Below are 18,563 nucleotides of genomic sequence, written 5' to 3'. Positions count from 1 at the left end.
AAATTCTTGTGGTAAGGGAAAGGGGGGGTTATCAGTTAATAAGGAAACAGAGTGAATCCACTTGCTTTGTTGTTTGAAATTGTTTTTTTTGTAAGTACTTAAATTTTTTCCTTAATAAAGAAAATCTCATGATAAAATATGTGAGTGTATGGCATGTTTTTCCCACAGGGCTTGGAAAGCAAGCCCAACACCAGACCCACATATCTGGAGTGGTAAATCTCAAATGCGTTAATTTACAAACTTGATGTTGTAAGTTATAAAATTTTAAAGGTTCTTACAGAGTTCTCCTAAAAATGTTTCAAAGGAAGCGCTCCTTTAACTCTGAAACCTTCCTCCGCATTCATAACCCTACGTTTATAAAAAGCAAAAGGTAGATGAGAAGACCAAGGTTTCTGATGGTCCAAGGTAGGAGGAAACATACCCTCGACATCTTCTGCAAGGAGAGAGAAACTTTCAGAAGGTGTCTAACAATGGAATGTCTTTCCTTCTCGCCACAATTTAGGATCATCTACGTACAATCATGCCTTGTCACAGTTTGCAAGGAGAGAAGGCGATTCCAGGTAACCATCAACTTTGGGAGGTGTGTGTTTTGTGGAGCCTCTGGTAGGGGGCAGATCTACTTGGGTTCAGCATCACACAAAAGTAGGTGGAGGCAAAGCTGTAAGGCATTCAGCGCTTGAAGTTTGACTTACTTGCTATCGACAGTTACTAGATTTTTTCAATGGCTATGATAAATGCCATTATCAAGAAAATAACTAGTTCATTGTAGAGAGATTAGAAGTAACAATTAAAAATAGAAAAAAAATATATATCGCATCAAAATTATTTATATGTGTTAAATATATATAACTATATAACCCGAAGTTTGTGTGTGTCCGTGTCTGTGTTTACACACAGTACAAGATACAACTCGGTGCTGGTGTCGTGGACTTGCATTTTTATGGAATGAGATTTCTTAGGGTTGTAGAAGGGGCAGGTGCACAGTCTGTGGGGTACCCATCAACTTCTCCTTGGGGAGGAGCTTCCGTCTTGACTTTCTGCCTCCCACGTCCCCAAGAGTATGAACATGAACTCACCTTTCCATGTAATGGTGATCCTACATGTGTGTATACACATGTGTGTATGTATGTGTGCATGTGTGTGCATGTATGTATATGTGTGCGTATGTACATGTATATGTGTGTGTATATATATTTATTGGTGTGAATATGTGTGTTTGCACACACTCCTCCAGGTCTTACTAGCCTGAAGAAATGGATAGAGTCATACTAAGTAATAACAGCACTGTCACTAGTCCTTCCTTAGCTCTACCTGATCGCATAGGACATAGGCATCCTGGCAAATTCTTTCCAGACACCTTTAAAGGTCACTGAGTGTGTATAGAGGGGGATTGGCAGAGCAGTGGGTTTCCTTGTCCAATCAGACGCCCGGAGACTTCCACCAGGCACATTTTTTTTTAATATGAAATTCATTGTCAGACTGGTTTCCATACAACACCCAGTGCTCATCCCAACAGGTGCCCTCCTCGATGCCCATCACCCACCCTCGCCTCCCTCCCACCCCCGGTCAACCCTCAGTGTGTTCTCAATTTTCAAGAGTCTCTTAGCTTTGGCCCTCTCCCTCTCTAACCTCTTTTTTCTTTTTTTCCCCCCACCAGGCACATTTTAGTAATTCTACAATGTACTAGGGGCTGTGGCTGTGGCCATTTCCCCACCCATGCAGCGCACTGGTGACTTCCTGGTGCAAAAGCCAAATAGGAGGTCATCTGCGGAGAAGTGGCAAGACTGTCTCTTTTGTCATTCCGTGTTCTGTCCCGTTGCGGGGCACAACCCAAAATAGCTCTTCCCTTTTGTGTTTGTTTTTCCTTCAAAGCTTCCCTGTCCTAGGACCAAGTCTGAAGAGCTAGGGCAGGGAGAGAGCTGAATGGTGGCACCCTGCTGCGCTCGGACTCACTCCACCCTTAGGTTGTGTATTTTAGAGAGAAATTATTATTGAGTATTTTTTGTGTCCCAGGAATGAGGGCTTGGTGCCGGGGACACAGTCTCCATGAACAACTTAGAATTCCCTGACCTCACGGAGTATACAGTCTAGCAGAGAAGACAAACACTAAATGGATATTTACAAATTAATTATGAGTATGTAAAGTACCGAGAAAGGGAGTTACTAGGTATGTGATTGCGACCAAAGGACCTAATCAAATCCAGGGGCTAGATTATTCCAGTTTCCGGGGGCACAAATCCATTTAAGAATGACAACAACAAAATCAGGAGACTATAGATGCTGGAGAGGATGTGGAGAAACGGGAACCCTCTTGCACTGTTGGTGGGAATGCAAATTGGCGCAGCCGCTCTAGAAAACAGTGCGGAGGTTCGTCAAAAAATTAAAAATAGACCTACCCTAGGACCCAGCAGTAGCACTGCTAGGAATTTACCCAAGGGATACAGGAGTACTGATGCATAGGGGCACTTGTACCCCAATGTTTATAGCAGCACTTTCAACAATAGCCAAATTATGGAAAAGCCTAAATGTCCATCAACTGATGAATGGATAAAGAAATTGTGGTTTATATACACAATGGAGTACTACGTGGCAATGAGAAAGAACGAAATCTGGCCCTTTGTAGCAACGTGGATGGAACTGGAGAGTGTGATGCTAAGGGAAATAAGCCATACAGAGAAAGACAGATACCATATGTTTTCATTCTTATGTGGATCCTGAGAAACTTAACAGAAACCCAAGGGGGAGGGGAAGGAAAAAAAAAAGGGGGAGGTTAGAGTGGAAGAGAGCCAAAGCATAAGAGACTCTTAAAAACTGAGAACAAACTGAGGGTTGATGGGGGGTGGGAGGGTGAGGAGGGTGGGTGATGGGCATCGAGGAGGGCACCTTTTGGGACGAGCACTGGGTGTTGTATGGAAACCAATTTGACAATAAATTTCATATATTGAAAAAAAAAAAGAATGACAACGACAAACCAACCAAATTTAAAAGGAAAATGTTGTCTCCCATATTCATAAATTCCAAGAGTAAATATTTTTTTCAGGCAAACCCACGTTAAATACTGTTGCAAGGACCCTGTCTTTATATCTTAGCTCTGGTTTTTTGTTTTGTTTTGTTTTTAAATTTTTTTTTTAACGTTTATTTATTTTTGAGACAGAGAGAGACAGAGCATGAACGGGGGAGGGGCAGAGAGAGGGAGACACAGAATCTGAAACAGGCTCCAGGCTCTGAGCTGTCAGCACAGAGCCCGACGTGGGGCTCGAACTCATGGACCGTGAGATCATGACCTGAGCCGAAGTCGGCCGCTTAACCGACTGAGCCACCCAGGCGCCCCTAAGCTCTGGTTTTTAAGATGTGGGCTTGATTCTAGGGAAGATTATGTCGACGTGATGGCAAGATGTCTTTTATATCTTCAGACGTACACCACAGCGGTTCAGCAGCCCCATAGGAAAAAGAGCTCTTTTTTCCCCAATAGTTCAAAAAAAGTCCTGTGGTCAACTCTCTTTAGAACGGCTTATGTCATGTGACCATCCTTAACGTAATCACTGTAGCCAGAAGTGTGGGATATGCCAATGGTCCAGACCAGGATTAACCCCCATATTTGAAGCCGGGGGATGGCAACCGGGACCTCCAAACCACGGAGGCCAAGAGTAAAGAGGAATGCCACGGCGTTCCAAAAGAAAATCAGGATCCTTTTATCAAAGGAAGGTGTTTGAATAGTGGGCAGCAAAACCAACAGATCTTTTCAACCCAACTTAAATTTTTTTTTCAATTGCTGAGAAGTCATTCTCGCTAGGGTAGTTGGATTTAGGCTCACTTCATCCACAATTAATCATACTAATGTGCTCCTGTAAACTTACCAGAAAACTCAAAATGTCTTATAAATCACCGTATACTATTTTGTTTTCTACAAGTATATACAAAGCATATTTTATAGGGCAAATTCAATATTATAATGTTGTAAGTAATGAAGCTAACAAGTCAACATATTTAATTGGAAGTATGAATGCATTGCTGACCTAGAGAATAAGGGAAAGCATATTTAGGATTTTTACAGGCGTGAAGAAAAACGGTTGAGAAATGACTCCCGGAATTTACACATAAGTGCAAATAAAACCACTCTGTAAATTTTAAACACGAGCCATCATCACGAGGAACCTTAACCATTAGAACGTGCCTTGAGTGCTTTATTAGGTTGGTAAAATTATGCTAATGCAATTCAGCCTGAAAATTTCTGTGGAGTTGGTTTATTCTGATACAATGGAATGCGAGTGACTGAGATTCTAAAACCTGGCAACTCCCCCGATATTACCATAATTGGGAAGAAATTCAGCCGGAGCATGAAATCTTGTGTTTATGAGGGACCAGTTTATCTGAATCCTTGTTTTCCAGGCTCTAAGCAATTATGTTGTTAGCTCAGCAAATGTGGCTTCTAGAGTCCTCAAGTCAGCAATAGTTATAGTCCCGTTATTACCAGATAGGAGTGTATTACTCTGAGTTATCATACAACGCTCGTTCATTCCTCCTGTTCATCTTTAACAAATGAATAAGGGGCTGGTTTCTGACCTGAACACAGAACGGAGCTAGTTGAAAGTATTAAAAACCTAGTGGAGACAAGCAGAAATGTTTACGAGTAGTATTTTTGTTTCTAAATCATTTGCAAAGCATTGGAAAATTTCTGACTCATGAAAATTCAGTAGTTTGAGGAGTCAATCTGTGAACAAGGAGTAGAAAGTGGCATACAATTGAAATGTAAATTTACAGCCCGCAAATTTTTTCAAAGTGCAAAACTGTGGTCGTGAAACTTATTACAGGACACTAATGAATGGCACTGGACTTAGAAAGTTTTACCCTGCTGGCAAAACAGGCATTAGATGCCAAAACTTAATCCACCAAATGCAACGACTATACCGAGAATAGGAAAGGCAACACACCTATTGAATGCCAAGAGCTTCTCATTTCATTCTGTTACCAAACCCGTTACACAGATGAAGAAATTGAGGACCGGGAAGATTAAGAAATTTACATATAGAGGGGCGCCTGGGTGGCTCAGTCGGTTAAGCGGCCGACTTCGGCTCAGGTCGTGATCTCGAGGTCCTTGAGTTCGAGCCCCGCGTTGGGCTCTGTGCTGACAGCTCAGAGCCTGGAGCCTGCTTCTGATTCTGTGTCTCCCTCTCCCTCTGACCCTCCCCCCATTCATGCTCTGTCTCTCTCTTTCTCAAAAATAAATAAACGTTAAAAAAAAGAAATTTACATATAGAAATTTACATATAGAAATCACACCTGAGATACCTAAGGTCTAGCTGGATTGCCAGTGCATGTCCTTTGGCTACACCATGTCATTCCAAGGAGCACCGAGGGCCACTTTTTCACTGTTTCCTGCAAGGAGTAAACTCAGTTTCTGTATGCTGATATATGTTACTGTATAAATTTACCTCAGATATGTGACTTTTTCCATATATATGTGGAAATACATATTTATTTATTTATTTATTTATTTAAATACTTCAGAATCACTTGTTATGTCTTTTTGTATGTGTGTCTGTCTGTCTTGAACAGCGGTGAAGTATCCAAATAAATTGACTCTTTACATGTGACACTTTCGATCTAACTCTGTAGAAGACACCACATGGTAAATCCTATTACAATTCAGACATTATAATTCTCGGATATTCCAGGATATAATTTACTCTTGCCTTCTAACTAAGTCAACAAACTAGTGATATTTTCGAAGCTTATTTTACCTATGCACGTTGTTGGAAATCTGCTACAAATATATTCAAGTAGAATGTGCTGCAAGCCTTCTGTATATCCTGTCACATCTTAACGACCACTTTATGGGAAATTTGTTTGTCATTAGAGTTGACTCAGTTTATAGCCACCACTCCTGTATTTGGTGAATTCTTTTCCTAACGCATCCACCTGGAGCTGCACCGCCTGTTAATTGATCCGAAAAAAATAAAAGATGCCAGATTTATTCCCCAGACGGTCCTTTTTTATTTGCTCGGCCCATGGCCCTCTCCGCCTTACAGCACGGGCTCCATATTTTCCTTTCCCTCCAAGCCATTTCCATTTTGCAGAATTCAATTTCTGGCTTGAGCCCATGTTTCAGAGGAATGAGGTCACCCAAATATCATTTGCCAGATCTCTCCGCTGAAGGACAATAACCAAGGTCTAAATGGAAAACCTCACACAAAGCCCGATTAGAATTTGCGCTAATGAGACTGAGGTATTGGTTACAATGATGGTATCTCTCAAAGGCAGCATAGTTACCATCAACGCCCGGTCATCTTCCTCTCCTCTTCAAGCTCTCTTGGGCAGACCCAGAGACTCCAAGTCTAGATGTGACCTTGTTTTCCAAGAGCTTTGTTTTCTTTACCATTTGAGGTGGCCAGTGCAGGTTCTAAAAATTAAAGCATAACATTCTAGAATACAGCAGAGGTCTCTGACTCCAACCACAGTCAATGCAACCCATTGTTTTGTATTTTTCAGCTTCATTACAATTGTGGCACATTGTAGAGGGATTTCAGTTGTCAGAAAATAAGTGCATCTGGAACTGGGAACCCGAACTTATGTTCAAATTGCTGGCTCTATGGTTTCGTTTAAGGCACTGAAGTTCTCTGGGCTTTTCTTTCTTCATTGTTAAAAAATTGGAAAAGAAATCATAATACCTGCCAAATTCTCCTCAGACATGTCGAAGTACTACAGAAACATACAAACGATAAAGGTTTATGGCATATAAATGATTGTTATGTTTAATGTGAAACCAGAAAAAACTTCAACCTTCCGATGATAAATACCGCAGTACCAGGAATGGTATGATAAACCAAATTGAGTTTTCATCGATGTGCATATCAGAAAGGAATACTAAGCTGGTATTTTTTGTACACATCCGAACAGGCGTAACTCCCATGAAATTATGCTTTTCATGGAAACTTTGACCGTATTAATCTTGGCAGAGTTTGGGTAATATTTTTGGAACTCTGAAAGGACTCTTTCATTTTAATTCCCATGAAAGGCTTTATTTTTATATACTGTATTAGAGTAATCCAAAAAGAAAAAAAAAAGACACCATCATACTGCTGATATTTCACGGAAATGGGAGATCAGAAGAGTAGCCTGAGATGTCACCTTCACCACAACTGTAACCTACGTATGAAAATGAGCCTGCTTTCCAACTTTATTCACTAATTGTTCATTTCACCCTCAGTAATGTCATGAGTTCATGTTTGCACAATCCATTAACAAATGGGCATTTTTGCCTTTCAGCGGTTTTTAGGCAAAGTGAGTCAGACACCTCCAGCTGCTTTCTACTTCTAAAACACCTAACTTTCCCAAAGCACAATGACTCTTTCAGGCCGCCGCAGCCGTGACCTAGTCTGAGTGCTGTGCTGGCTTGCTGGGATGGTCAGCCGACTTCAAGGCTGGCAAATGTGCCCAGAAAAGCCAAAAGACTTGAGAAAAATCATCTTGCAGGGCTTGATTGCTTTACACGTACTATGCTACTCACAGGAAGATTTCGCTACTATTCTCAACAGCAGAAGGGAAAGAGGGATGTGGAAGGATTAAGAAGTCCTAAGGACTCAGACCCAGCACCCTCAGAATATGGTAAAAGAGAAGCCACCCATCCTTCTCCCATGAAAACTGCCTGCCTTTAAGTGGTTTGGCCAAAACAAGTTTCTCTAACAGTAGGTGATTGTCAAGGCTCCAATTAGTAAACCCTAAGCCCCAAAGTTAATTATGTGAGTAATGAAAAGTGGTGGAAAACTCTCATTCCCGGGAAAGGGAAGAATCTGATCAGCCATTAGCCCCGTCGGGTGCATGGAGGGATTAGAGTTCACCACACAAAAAAATGTTCATGGTCCTCACTAAAATGGGATGAGAACTCTTTAGTGGTTATTATTGCTAGATAAGTGTCAGGAATTTTTGGAAGGCAATAAAAAGACAGCAAAGGACACTTGGACGGAGTCCTCTCTTATAAGGGTCGTTCAACTCTGATGTACTATGAGGGAAAAATATAAAAATATGTGTCAGATATTAGGGAAAAGGAAAGAATATAGTTTTAAAAGGATTTTCCTTTGGTAGGTGAATCCAGGAATCTCTTAACTAATGTAATGAGAAAAATTCTGGTATTTAATTATCGAGAGTAATGTCAACCCCACAAAAAAGGGAGGGTCAATTTATACCAAAGGGAGATAGTATGCTATCAAAATGTTACACAACTGAACATGAGCACGAAAAATAATGGTGAAAGACTACAGATATCAGTAAGTTTGGTTAAGTCTTCAAGCCCAAGATACCTGCAGACCAGCACATTTAGTCAATGAATTGGAGTCGACAAACACAGCGAGATACCACCTGAGAGAATTTATGAAATGCTAAGGACACTGGGAACTTCACCCTTAAATGGCAAATGAGCTAATAATTCCTTACAAGAAATATGACTGGGTTGGAGGAGGCTGCTGGAAATCCACCCAAATCTCTTTTCCATTTTTCCACCACATTTTTCCACCGGAGACGTTGCTGTGCCTGTCACTGCCCAATCAGATACCACATTTCCAAGTCTCCCTCACGTATAGGTGTAACCATGTGACTAAGTGCTCAAGACAATGACAATGAAGTGATGTTTGCCACTCTGGGTCTTGGCCCTAAATCATTGGGGAAGCATGCTTCCATGCTTCTTCCCTTTCTCTCAACCTGAAATACTGAGGTACCATTGACCAAAGGAGGAAAATACTCTGTAGAAAGGAGGGGAGAGATGATGGAAGAAATCTGGTCCCCTGAATGCCTGCCTGGAGAGGAGCCACACTGATAGCCCAGACCACTCACCTCAATACTGTCACCAGAGAGGGAGACAAACTTTTAAACTTTAAACGTTTAAATATTAAATATTGTGAAATAGCCCCAATTTGCTTAGGAGAGTCCTGTCTTATTTGTTGTGTTGGTAGAGTTAAAAATAAAATTCTCGGGGCGCTTGGGTGGCTCAGTCGGTTGAGTGTCCGACTCTTGACCTTGGCTCAAGTCATGATCTCATGGTTCATTAGATCAAGTTCCACACTGGGTTCTGTGCTAAGAGCGTGGAACCTGCTTGGGATTCTCTCTCCCTCTCTCTCTCTCTCTCTCTCTGCCCCTACCCCTAGAGCGTTATCAATCTCTCTCCCTCTCTCTCAAAATAAATAAACATTAAAAAATGGATTCTCTTTCACCAACAAAATAACGGCAACCCTATTTTAATTCAATGTATCATGCTACCTCTTTATATCAGCACCTTAACTTGTCCATAACTAGTACAGAAATTAGTACCTGGAACTTGCATGCTAACAGAAACCGAAATATGTGTGAATAGCAGTCATGTGGTGGGAGGTGAGGGTGTGTGTATATGAGGTTCGAAGACAGGAGACCCTTGTTATACTCTAGTAAAATATTCGATAAAATTGCCCCCTATGATAACTTGAAAGGCAGACCGTGAGTATATACCAACACCGTAGCCAGAGTGCCGAAATGTTAATTTGTTTTGGTTAGTCCTTGCAGGATTTAGCAAGATATTACAAGAAAGAAATAAGCAAGAATTGGCAAGTTTAAAAGCAGAGATGAAATAGAACAGATGGGGTTGGAAACACCTCCTCCTCCTGCTTCTATACTTCAAACAGCAGTAGATTCATAACTGTTGTATCTCAAAGAACTACCGTTAAACAAAAGCAAAAAAATAGACCAGATTAAGAATGTTACCTTTACACATAAAAGCGCTCTTCCAGATGTCCTCACAATAGGTGCCTTTAAAATAAGGAAGGGAAAAATGGCTCTCGGAAGCCAGGAAGTAAGGCTGGCCTAAGAACTATGGGCAGAAAAGGGTTTTGGGAGTGGTGACTGGAACCCAGGGCTGACTGGAAGAAATTCTACTATTAGAAAGTCTAGTATAGGGCACCTGCCTGGCTTAGTTGGTGGAGCATGCAACTCTTGATCTAGGGGTCATGAGTTCGAGCCCCCCATTGGGCGTAAAGATAACTTAAAAAAAATTAAGAAGCCTACTAAATTTTTGAAATCACAATCCTGGCTTACAAATGCCCATGACTATTTGAACCCTAGCAAACACATATTCCCTGTTCACTTCGGCTATCGCCAAGGAAACAACGAACAGAGAAGACCTCCCCAAAATGGCACAGCCAGGGGCCAAGGAAGATAAAGGTCAAGAGAACTGCTCCGAGCGAAGCAGAATGAGCTGTGGCAGGATGAACTGGCCGAGCATGCATTTAACTGTCAGGGCAGAAGATCTGCAGGATTTCCGCCCAGTAAGGAACATCAGGGAATTAGCATTGTGTCCATCCCTTTCCCCAACTGCAGTCTTGTGGGTATGCTCCTCCTGCTCCACCCCCGCGCAGGGGTGTGGATGTGAAGGGGGCACAGATATCCGGCCCTTTACTTTATGGATCACTGGACAATGTGCAGCTACCTCTGGACCAGATCAAAAAGATTGGCCATTACCTAGAGGACCTAGACCTTGAGCTGGGTCCAGTGCATATGGAACATTGAGGACAACAGATGATGGATGCGTCGGTGAATGGGTGAGGACACACACACATATTTTGGCGATGCTTGGAGGGATTTGAGGGGGCGAAGCTAGTTATACATCAAGTTTTTCTCCACATTTTTCCTTAAAAGTTGTGCCGCGTCTTGACTCGTGGCTGTCCTTCTATAGGTAACATTTCTGAGCCTCCTTTGCAGATAGCGGTGACCTTGTGACTGAGTTCCACTCTTGGAATTTGAATGGAAGTGCTCCTTGCCACTCTGGATGGGGGCCTTGAACTATCGGCCACGTGCTTCTCTCTCCTTTCCCTTCAACAACGCGACACACACGGGTGGCTTTGACCCAGCCCCGGTCTTGTAGCAGAGGATGCCCAGGACAAGGCGGAAGGAACCTTGCTCCTGCTAGGCTTCACGCTTCACCTAAGTGTTGTTACGTAAGAGAGATAAACTTAAAGGTTTTTACATCACTGTTTGGGGGGGATTTCTTTTCTTTTTTTAATGCTTCTGCGAGAGAGAGAGAGAGAGAGAGAGAGAGAGAACATGTGCACACAGGGGAGAGGCAGACAGAGAGGGGGACAGAGGATCCAAAGCAGGCTCTGTGCTGACAGCAGAGAGTCTGATGTGGGGCTCAAAGCCACAAACCATGAGAACATGACCTGAGCCCAAGTAGGATGCTTAACCCAGTGAGCCACCCAGGCACCTCTGGGGGATTTCTATGTTACCTTAGCTAAGTCTTGACGCTAACTGATTAGAGCTCATCGTAAATTCGGTTAGTCTGTAACCAATTAGAGCTAATCGTAAGTTTGGCCCGTCTGTCTGTCTGTCAGGTAAAGCAATGTGCGGTGAGCACCTACTAGGTGTCAGAAACCATGCCAGACTTCTGGACCCGCTGGCCACGGCCACTGGTCAGTCCTTGCTGCCCTACCCCTCCGGCTTCATGCTGTGTTCGGGGCTCTGGTTTGTATTCTCTTGTTTATACCACTGCCTGCAAAGCCACACACATTGGAAGTGGAATTGGAAAGGGAACCCACGATTTCCTGACTCTAGAACTGTTCGTCTTCCAATTTATAGCTGCTTACGTTTGTAATTAATTTTCAAACATGCCCAAATCTTGCAGGAATGTACGGGCTTTAAAAAGAAAAAAAAAAAAACAAACCCAACAGACAAGTTTATTTTGCCTTTTCTATTAGATGTTAGAATCATTTTGCCAACATTTTCATAACTTGAGTTTTTTATATAAATAAATAAAAGCACAGTAGGCCCAATGCCAATTTAAATTCATATGCTTAGGTTCTGGGAATTTTCCATATGCGTCAAGTTACAATTGAATTTTTAGCAAAGCAGCATTTTAGGGAAGTGCGTTAGAGCTTCAAGGTGCCGTGGCTACAGTGAACAACGGGGTAAAATACGCTATTTTCATATCCCAACGTACATTAAACTTCGTAAAGACAAAGGCATTCGCAACTTAAAAAAAAAATACATACTTCAAAAGGAATATTCTTTGGTTCATCTTGGTAAAATTCACGCGGTTACCTAAAATCTTATTACACAACGTTTGTTATTTCTTTGTGAAGGAAAAGCAGAAGGAGGCGGTTTTCTTTATCTTGGCAGTGTGCCGATCCGAAGATGACATCTCTTTTTATAATCGGTGCTGGTTAATGTCGGTCCTTATTCTATCCTTTAAGATCATGAATGTTTCATACATAATGCTGAATGAACGAACTCCTCAAGAAACCAGACGCCTTGTCTCTGAAATTCTCAAAGGGAAGTTGGGAGAATCTAGGTTCCCATTGTGCCTACAACAAGATGCCGCCTGTGTCCAGCCTGGTTCTTGATCCTGGTTCGGGATGTGCTTCCCGGGCAGTTGTTTGGCGCTTCTCAGCATGACAGGTCTATGGTCTCAACTGTCTTTGGTGACGTTTAACTCTGGAGGCCTGCTGCGGTACAAAATTTCATTATTCCCTTGAGCCACCCCTGAGCTGTGGCCTGACTTCGGCTGGCAGCAAATTAGGCATCTCTAGGCAGAGGCTGGGGACATAAGAACTGGGGAATGGAAGGCGGAAAAGGAGCAGAATCACAAGAGAAAGAGCAAGGAGCACGTGACTCACAGAGCTGACATCCATTTACATGGGAAGGGACGGCCACCAGGTAAATGCTCAGAAACAGTGATGTAAGGCACCACTTGAGGCTCTGTATTAATACGGCCCAGGCAGAAGTTTCTGACATGCTTCCTTCCAAACACCATGGGACACAGAAAATTGAAAGCTACCGTGGAGAGAGAAGCTTGAAGCTGGCTTGGGAGAAAGGAGGTAATTTACGAAGATAAGCCCTGTTTCAACTGGGTTCTCCTTAACCAGAACCAGACAAGTCCTTTACATGGTGACTCTCAGGAGGCAGCATAGAAAGGTGGGGAAATTTGGATTCGGAAGGCTCAGAAACCAACCAAGTGTGTGCTATCTAACAATTGCCACTCACTAAGGACAACTGAGGCTCAATTCCAGCAGGGAGCTTTGGGGAGACAGTGAACAAGGTAAAACTGACTTCATTGATCCCCACTGGTCTGATGTTGAAGAAGGGGCTAGACAATGAACTTCCAGGTGATGTCTGGGAAATATGGACCGAACACTATTAAGAGAATATATGAGATTTACAACAGATTCAGGTTTGAATGACGTTTCCTAGGTGCTGAGCATTGTGTCACCTTTCACAAGATGTTTTGCTTTGTCTTCACCATAATCTGATAAAGTAGGTACTCTTGTCCTCATTTTTACATATGAAGCAACAGAAGCTCAGAGGAGATCAACGCCTTACAGAATATGATATGGCTACTATACAGGAGATCCTGGATTATATTCAGGTTTCCCAACTCAAAATGCAGTGAAAGGCAAAAGAATACTGCGGAGAACAAGGGTGTTCGCGTCCTTTTCTCGTTCGTACTCTGTTGAGGTCCAAGGTAATATCCAAATCTCAACAATCAGCAATGGCGTGGGGGTGACCTGAGCAGAACAGTTGCTGGCCGCTCTGTGGAACAGCTGTGCCTGGCCGCCCACCAGCCCTGCCATTCACTTTGGGCCAGCTCCCTAACCTCTCTGGGCTTTAGTCTCTTCATCTGCAAAATGGGTATATAAGATCTACTTTAAACGCTAAAGACTTTGCCCACTGTCAAGGCTAAGTAAACTCAGCTCTATCCCATTTGTTCCAGTCCACATAATTGATGCCCTAACACCTAGGCAAATTCTCAAATGAGTTTGCTGCTGTTGTAAATACCGACGTCCATAACGAATAGTGCACGCCAAAGAAATCAACCACTTCTGCAGACCTAAAACGAGAGGCTGGTATTGAGAGAAACAACATCTACTCCAGCTTCATTAAGCCTAACTATAAAAATTAACATTTTCCTTTGTCTAAGTTTTCCCTTCGGGTGCCATGAGCATTACAGAATTATGACTAGCTTGTTTTTCTAGTTTTTAATTGATTAGTTCATTAATCCATTGTTAAATAGTTATGAAGCAGCTTTATATGCCAGGCGCTAAGCTAGTCCCGGGCTGGAGGGGTGAACGAAAGAGGCAAGGTGTCCACCATACTAGCTAGACTTTAAGAGTCTATTTGTGGAATCAGGTGCTAACAAGAGGTGCAGGAAGAAATATTATTTTATTTGTGATTCCAATGGAGGATAATGGATATGAAAGATAACTAACGCTGCATAATATAGGCATTGAGGAAAACATTCTTTTTTTTATGTTTACTTCTTTATTTTTTGAGACAGAGAGAGAGAGAGAGCAAGCTGGGCAGGAGCAGAGAGAGAGGGAGAGAGAAATCCCAAGCAGGCTCCGCACTGTCAGTGCAGAGCCCCAGGCGGCGCTCGAACTCACGAACTGTGAGAACATGACCTGAGCCGAAACCAAAAGTTGGAGGCTGAATAGACTGAGCCACCCAGGCACTCCGAGGAAACCATTCTTAAATCAAACCTTTTACAATGTTAACTGTTCCCCAAAAGAAATTACAGATAGATGTTTCTTAGTTCTTATTAAAGGACAGTTTCAAGGATTCTCCAGAAAAAAAAATAGTTTAGTTTAAAAACCAACAGTATCACCTGCGAACGATTCATTTAGATTGAATTCAATTCACTTTAACCCCGTTCAATTCAACTAATTCACCCTAATCCTCCTTCTGCGAGCATTGCATTGTATTAGTTTGGAAATGAATGGTTCTTTCTCTTGGTGCCCTAAACATTCACTCCCCTTCCCAAGGCCCTAATAAGCTTTAGACTTGACCTCATTCTACCACCTAATGAGAGCTCAGAGGATGACGTAAGTGGCAAAGCAACATGCCTTCGCGTACCCGCAGGAACGAATTGTAAAGTTTTGAGGTACTTTTTTAAACGAATCAAGGGAGTGATTGACCTGTCCAGTTGAAAGCAATTAGAGAAGAATTATGCTCTACTCTTTTCCAGACTAGGTGGCGACAACTGCTATCTGTGTGCAGTTTCTTCTCTAAATTTGAATTTTCTAAAAATGATGCGAATTTTGTGTGGTTTTTCACTTAAAAAAAAAATGTCTGTGGCCCTTTGCATGTACTTACAGCCCAGCTTCATCTTTTAAAAGTCAGTTTCAGGGGCTTTAACGTCTCACTCACAGTTTGCCCATCAGCAGTGCCAGAAAGGCTGCAGAGAATGAGATATGGATTTTCACATTCCATAGCACTCACAGGAGTCTGGGCTAACTGAAATTTCTATCCATTGGAAACGTGTTTTCTGCCTGTACAACGCTAATGAAACTGACGCGAAAGAAATTCCACCACTGACGATTTCCATTGCTTTAGCGAGAATGACAAGAACCTGGCCACGATTGTGTGTGAGCTCCCTTCGGCGCGCAACAACCTCCACCGCATGTTTGTTTCCATTGTCTGCAGGGCTGAGAAACGGATGGCGGACAAAAAATGTTTCAAGCAAAACGTGAGGATGATTTCGTGGCTCATCCTGTGATTTTACTTTTCATCATCCCCTCGATAGGATAAAATGTCCAATAATACGGACAGGGGCTGCTTACTTAGTTTGGAATTCACTAAATTTTGTTCATGTGTCTGCATGTTGACAGAGAAAACAAGAGACGTGGGAAAGGTCACTGGGTGTTTTACAGTGACTTGAGATGACCGAGCTATTATCTGCAATAGTGTTCGATTTGTGCCACACGCCTCTTCAAACAGAGAGCCCTGGTTGGGAGTGACCTTGAAGACATTTTAGCCCAAGGACATCATTTGATAGATCAGGCATCTCCAGGAAACTCTAAAAGAGAGCTATTTCCAACCTAAGTGACTAACTAAACCTAATGATCTCTAGGAGGCCTTAGTCGAGGGACTATTACGCCAGAATGAACTTGCTTCTGAAATGTGCCTGGAGATACTATCAATCCTGAGATTGATATTCTTAATTTTTCATTTGGGGGCTTCAAGGATCCTGGGGAACCACACATTGTTATGAGGGCATGCCTAAAGTTACATGGGTTTTTGTTTGTTTTCTTGTCACCCTCCCCACTCTGCTCCGAAGCTTATAAAGATAAATGTCTTTCCCTTTGACAACAAATAGGTTTGTTTTTTTTCTAATCCTTTATTTTTTTTACCAGGAAAAACCTAATCTCTTAAAGACTTCAGATTTATGAAAAAAATCTCAGCTCCAGCTCCCTGCCATGTGTTGACCTAAAGCCTTGCCACTTCCTGCTCCCGCATTAGAACACAAAACACCAATTTCCCGGTGTCAGCAAATAATTCCAGGGTTATACTGCATTAGCCTTTCCTGACCCACTTAGAAATAGAGTCAGGTCCTTCAGTTAAATGTTCAACTAAGCGGGTAAATATTTACTGTATTTTTCTCTGCTCTTTTCAAGGTTTTTTAGAGTCATTTTCCAGAATATCTAATCCATAGTATTTGGGGAAGCAGATTTCAATATATTATTATTGCACTTATGATAGGCCACAGTACCCTCGACAGTCCTCTATCTGCCCTTTTCAAACACTTACACATATTACTTTTCTAGCCCTCTAAGGAATTGACTTTGAGAGCCCTGTGTTTATTGTGAAGGAGAGTAACACATTATGTCTTATTCAAATGTATCCTGGCGTTCTTAACTCCAACTTTATAGCTTCTTCGTTTATTTTCCTTCTATCAGGGGGGAAAAGATTTCATTTTTCAGTCCTTCAAGAGTAAATAAATTCCACATCATCTACCAAAAACAGTGGAAGATTAAGAATAGAAGATTATTTTTTCTAAACTTCAAGAAGAATATCGAGTGGAAGGGGGAAAGTTATAAAGGCCAAGGTTTAGAGAAACATCTCTTTAGTATATTTATGCCATAATTGTTTACTGAGCTCCCCCCAGGTGCCTAGCAGTGTATGAGTAACTGGGCAGAAAGTGATGACTTTAGACAACCCTGGTTGCTTCCCTTATAGGGCTTTACAACGATACTGCGTTCTAGAAGAACAAATAGTTGGTATGAGCCAAAGCGTAATTAGTATACTGCGTTTCTCAAAGGCAATTTGCGGACACAGATTCACCCAGAAAAAATGAAAAGCCTGTGAAATTAGAGGCTGCCTGAAAGCTTCACTGCTTTGAATGATACTGATCGTGGAATTCCGTAGGTCTTAGCACCACGGCCACGAATTTCTGCTTTGAGATCTGGATGTCTGTTTTGGTGTTCATCCTCACTTCTGCTCACTCCCCTCTACATAAATGAGTATTTCAGCTATATTTAGAATGTTAAGTTGAGGCTTCCATTTTTTTTCTAATCAGGTTGAAGATGTTACTCTATGGTCTTTCCACGTTTCTTCTGCTGTTGAGAAGGGTAGTGTGTACCCAACTGTTTACCCTGGGTAGGCAAACTGGCTTCCTGTCTACAATCCTATTTTTTACTTTAATTTTCTGTAGTTTCAACATGAGTTTACATATGAATATACTGATCCCGCTTAGAACTCAGTGTGTCTTTAATCTGAATAATCATGCTTTTCTCTACTTCGGAAAAAAAATCCTCTCACACCCAGCACTTACTTATATCTTATACAGCATGGGTGTCCACATCAACCAGCTCATCTTTTTTAAAAAACAAGAGGGGCACTGACTGGCTCAGTCAGTTAGGCATCTGACTTGACTTCGACTCAGGTCATGATCTCGCGGTTCGTCAGGTCCCCGGTTCCTTAGTCTGAGCCCCACATCAGGCTCGCGGCGGCAGAGCCCCCTTCAGATCCCCTGCCCCCCCCTCCTTGCCCCTCCCCCACATGCGCGGTCTCAGAAGGAAATAAACATTTAAAAAGTCAAATAACAATATATCTTTATATATCATCTACCCCCATTCTGGCTAGTCTTTTTTCGAAAACTCCCATTAGGTATACATTGGGCATTCTCTTTCTAACCACCTTGTGTTTTAACTTCTCTTCCAGAAATTTCCATCTCTTTGTTTCTGCTTGCTTCATCTTACGCGACTTCCTCACACTTCTGTAGCAGATGCCCTTGTACCAGGCAGCCCACTCCTCCTGTAGCTGTTGTGAGTGCTGGGTGTGCCTTCTCTGGAGAATTGTCCTGGATGACAAGAGACACCTCACCAGGAAATGCCTGGAAGCTTACTCCTCTCCTCTGAAGGGTAGCTACCTCCTCCCCTCAAAATGACTGGTTGTTGTGGGGCCAAAGGCCCCCACCATCGTCCCTCAAGGTGGACAACTCTATGCTATTCGAGATGTGCAAGTCCCTCCTGGATGGAGCTAAGGCTTAATCACCTGAAACCCACGTATGCCTGACGTTTCTTCCTGGCCTGGCCTGCATGCTGTTCCTTCCCATAAGCACTCACTCCCTATCTCAGGCTCTGCTGAGCTGAGATACCCTCACTCAAGGCTTCTTCCTCATTGTTGCTAACTTCTCTTCAGGGGTGTTTCGTTTTAGAAATTCTATTTCGTTCTTTTCCAGAACCGTGGGGTTTTTTCACTCTGTCGTGTACTTTCAGCATGGTTTCTAATTTTTCACTTATGCCTTTGTCTTGCCAGAAGTGGACAGCTCCTGA

The 18,563-nt window shown here is 42.4% G+C and overlaps 1 protein-coding gene across 1 annotated transcript in view; it reads right to left on the bottom strand.

Moving 5' to 3' along the window:
• Positions 1-5,355: 5,355 nt before the first annotated feature.
• CB1H4orf47 (chromosome B1 C4orf47 homolog) overlaps positions 5,356-18,563 on the bottom strand; it is a 533,217-nt gene continuing 520,009 nt past the window's right edge. The window contains exon 16 of the transcript XR_008295851.1: positions 5,356-6,400. The gene's annotated coding sequence lies outside the window, so the exon portion shown is untranslated. The remainder of the gene's footprint in view (positions 6,401-18,563) is intronic.

Source organism: Acinonyx jubatus, chromosome B1 (genome assembly GCF_027475565.1).
Source record: "Acinonyx jubatus isolate Ajub_Pintada_27869175 chromosome B1, VMU_Ajub_asm_v1.0, whole genome shotgun sequence".
Taxonomy (NCBI): Eukaryota; Metazoa; Chordata; class Mammalia; order Carnivora; family Felidae; genus Acinonyx; species Acinonyx jubatus.
This window is presented reverse-complemented; position numbering and strand designations above follow the sequence as displayed.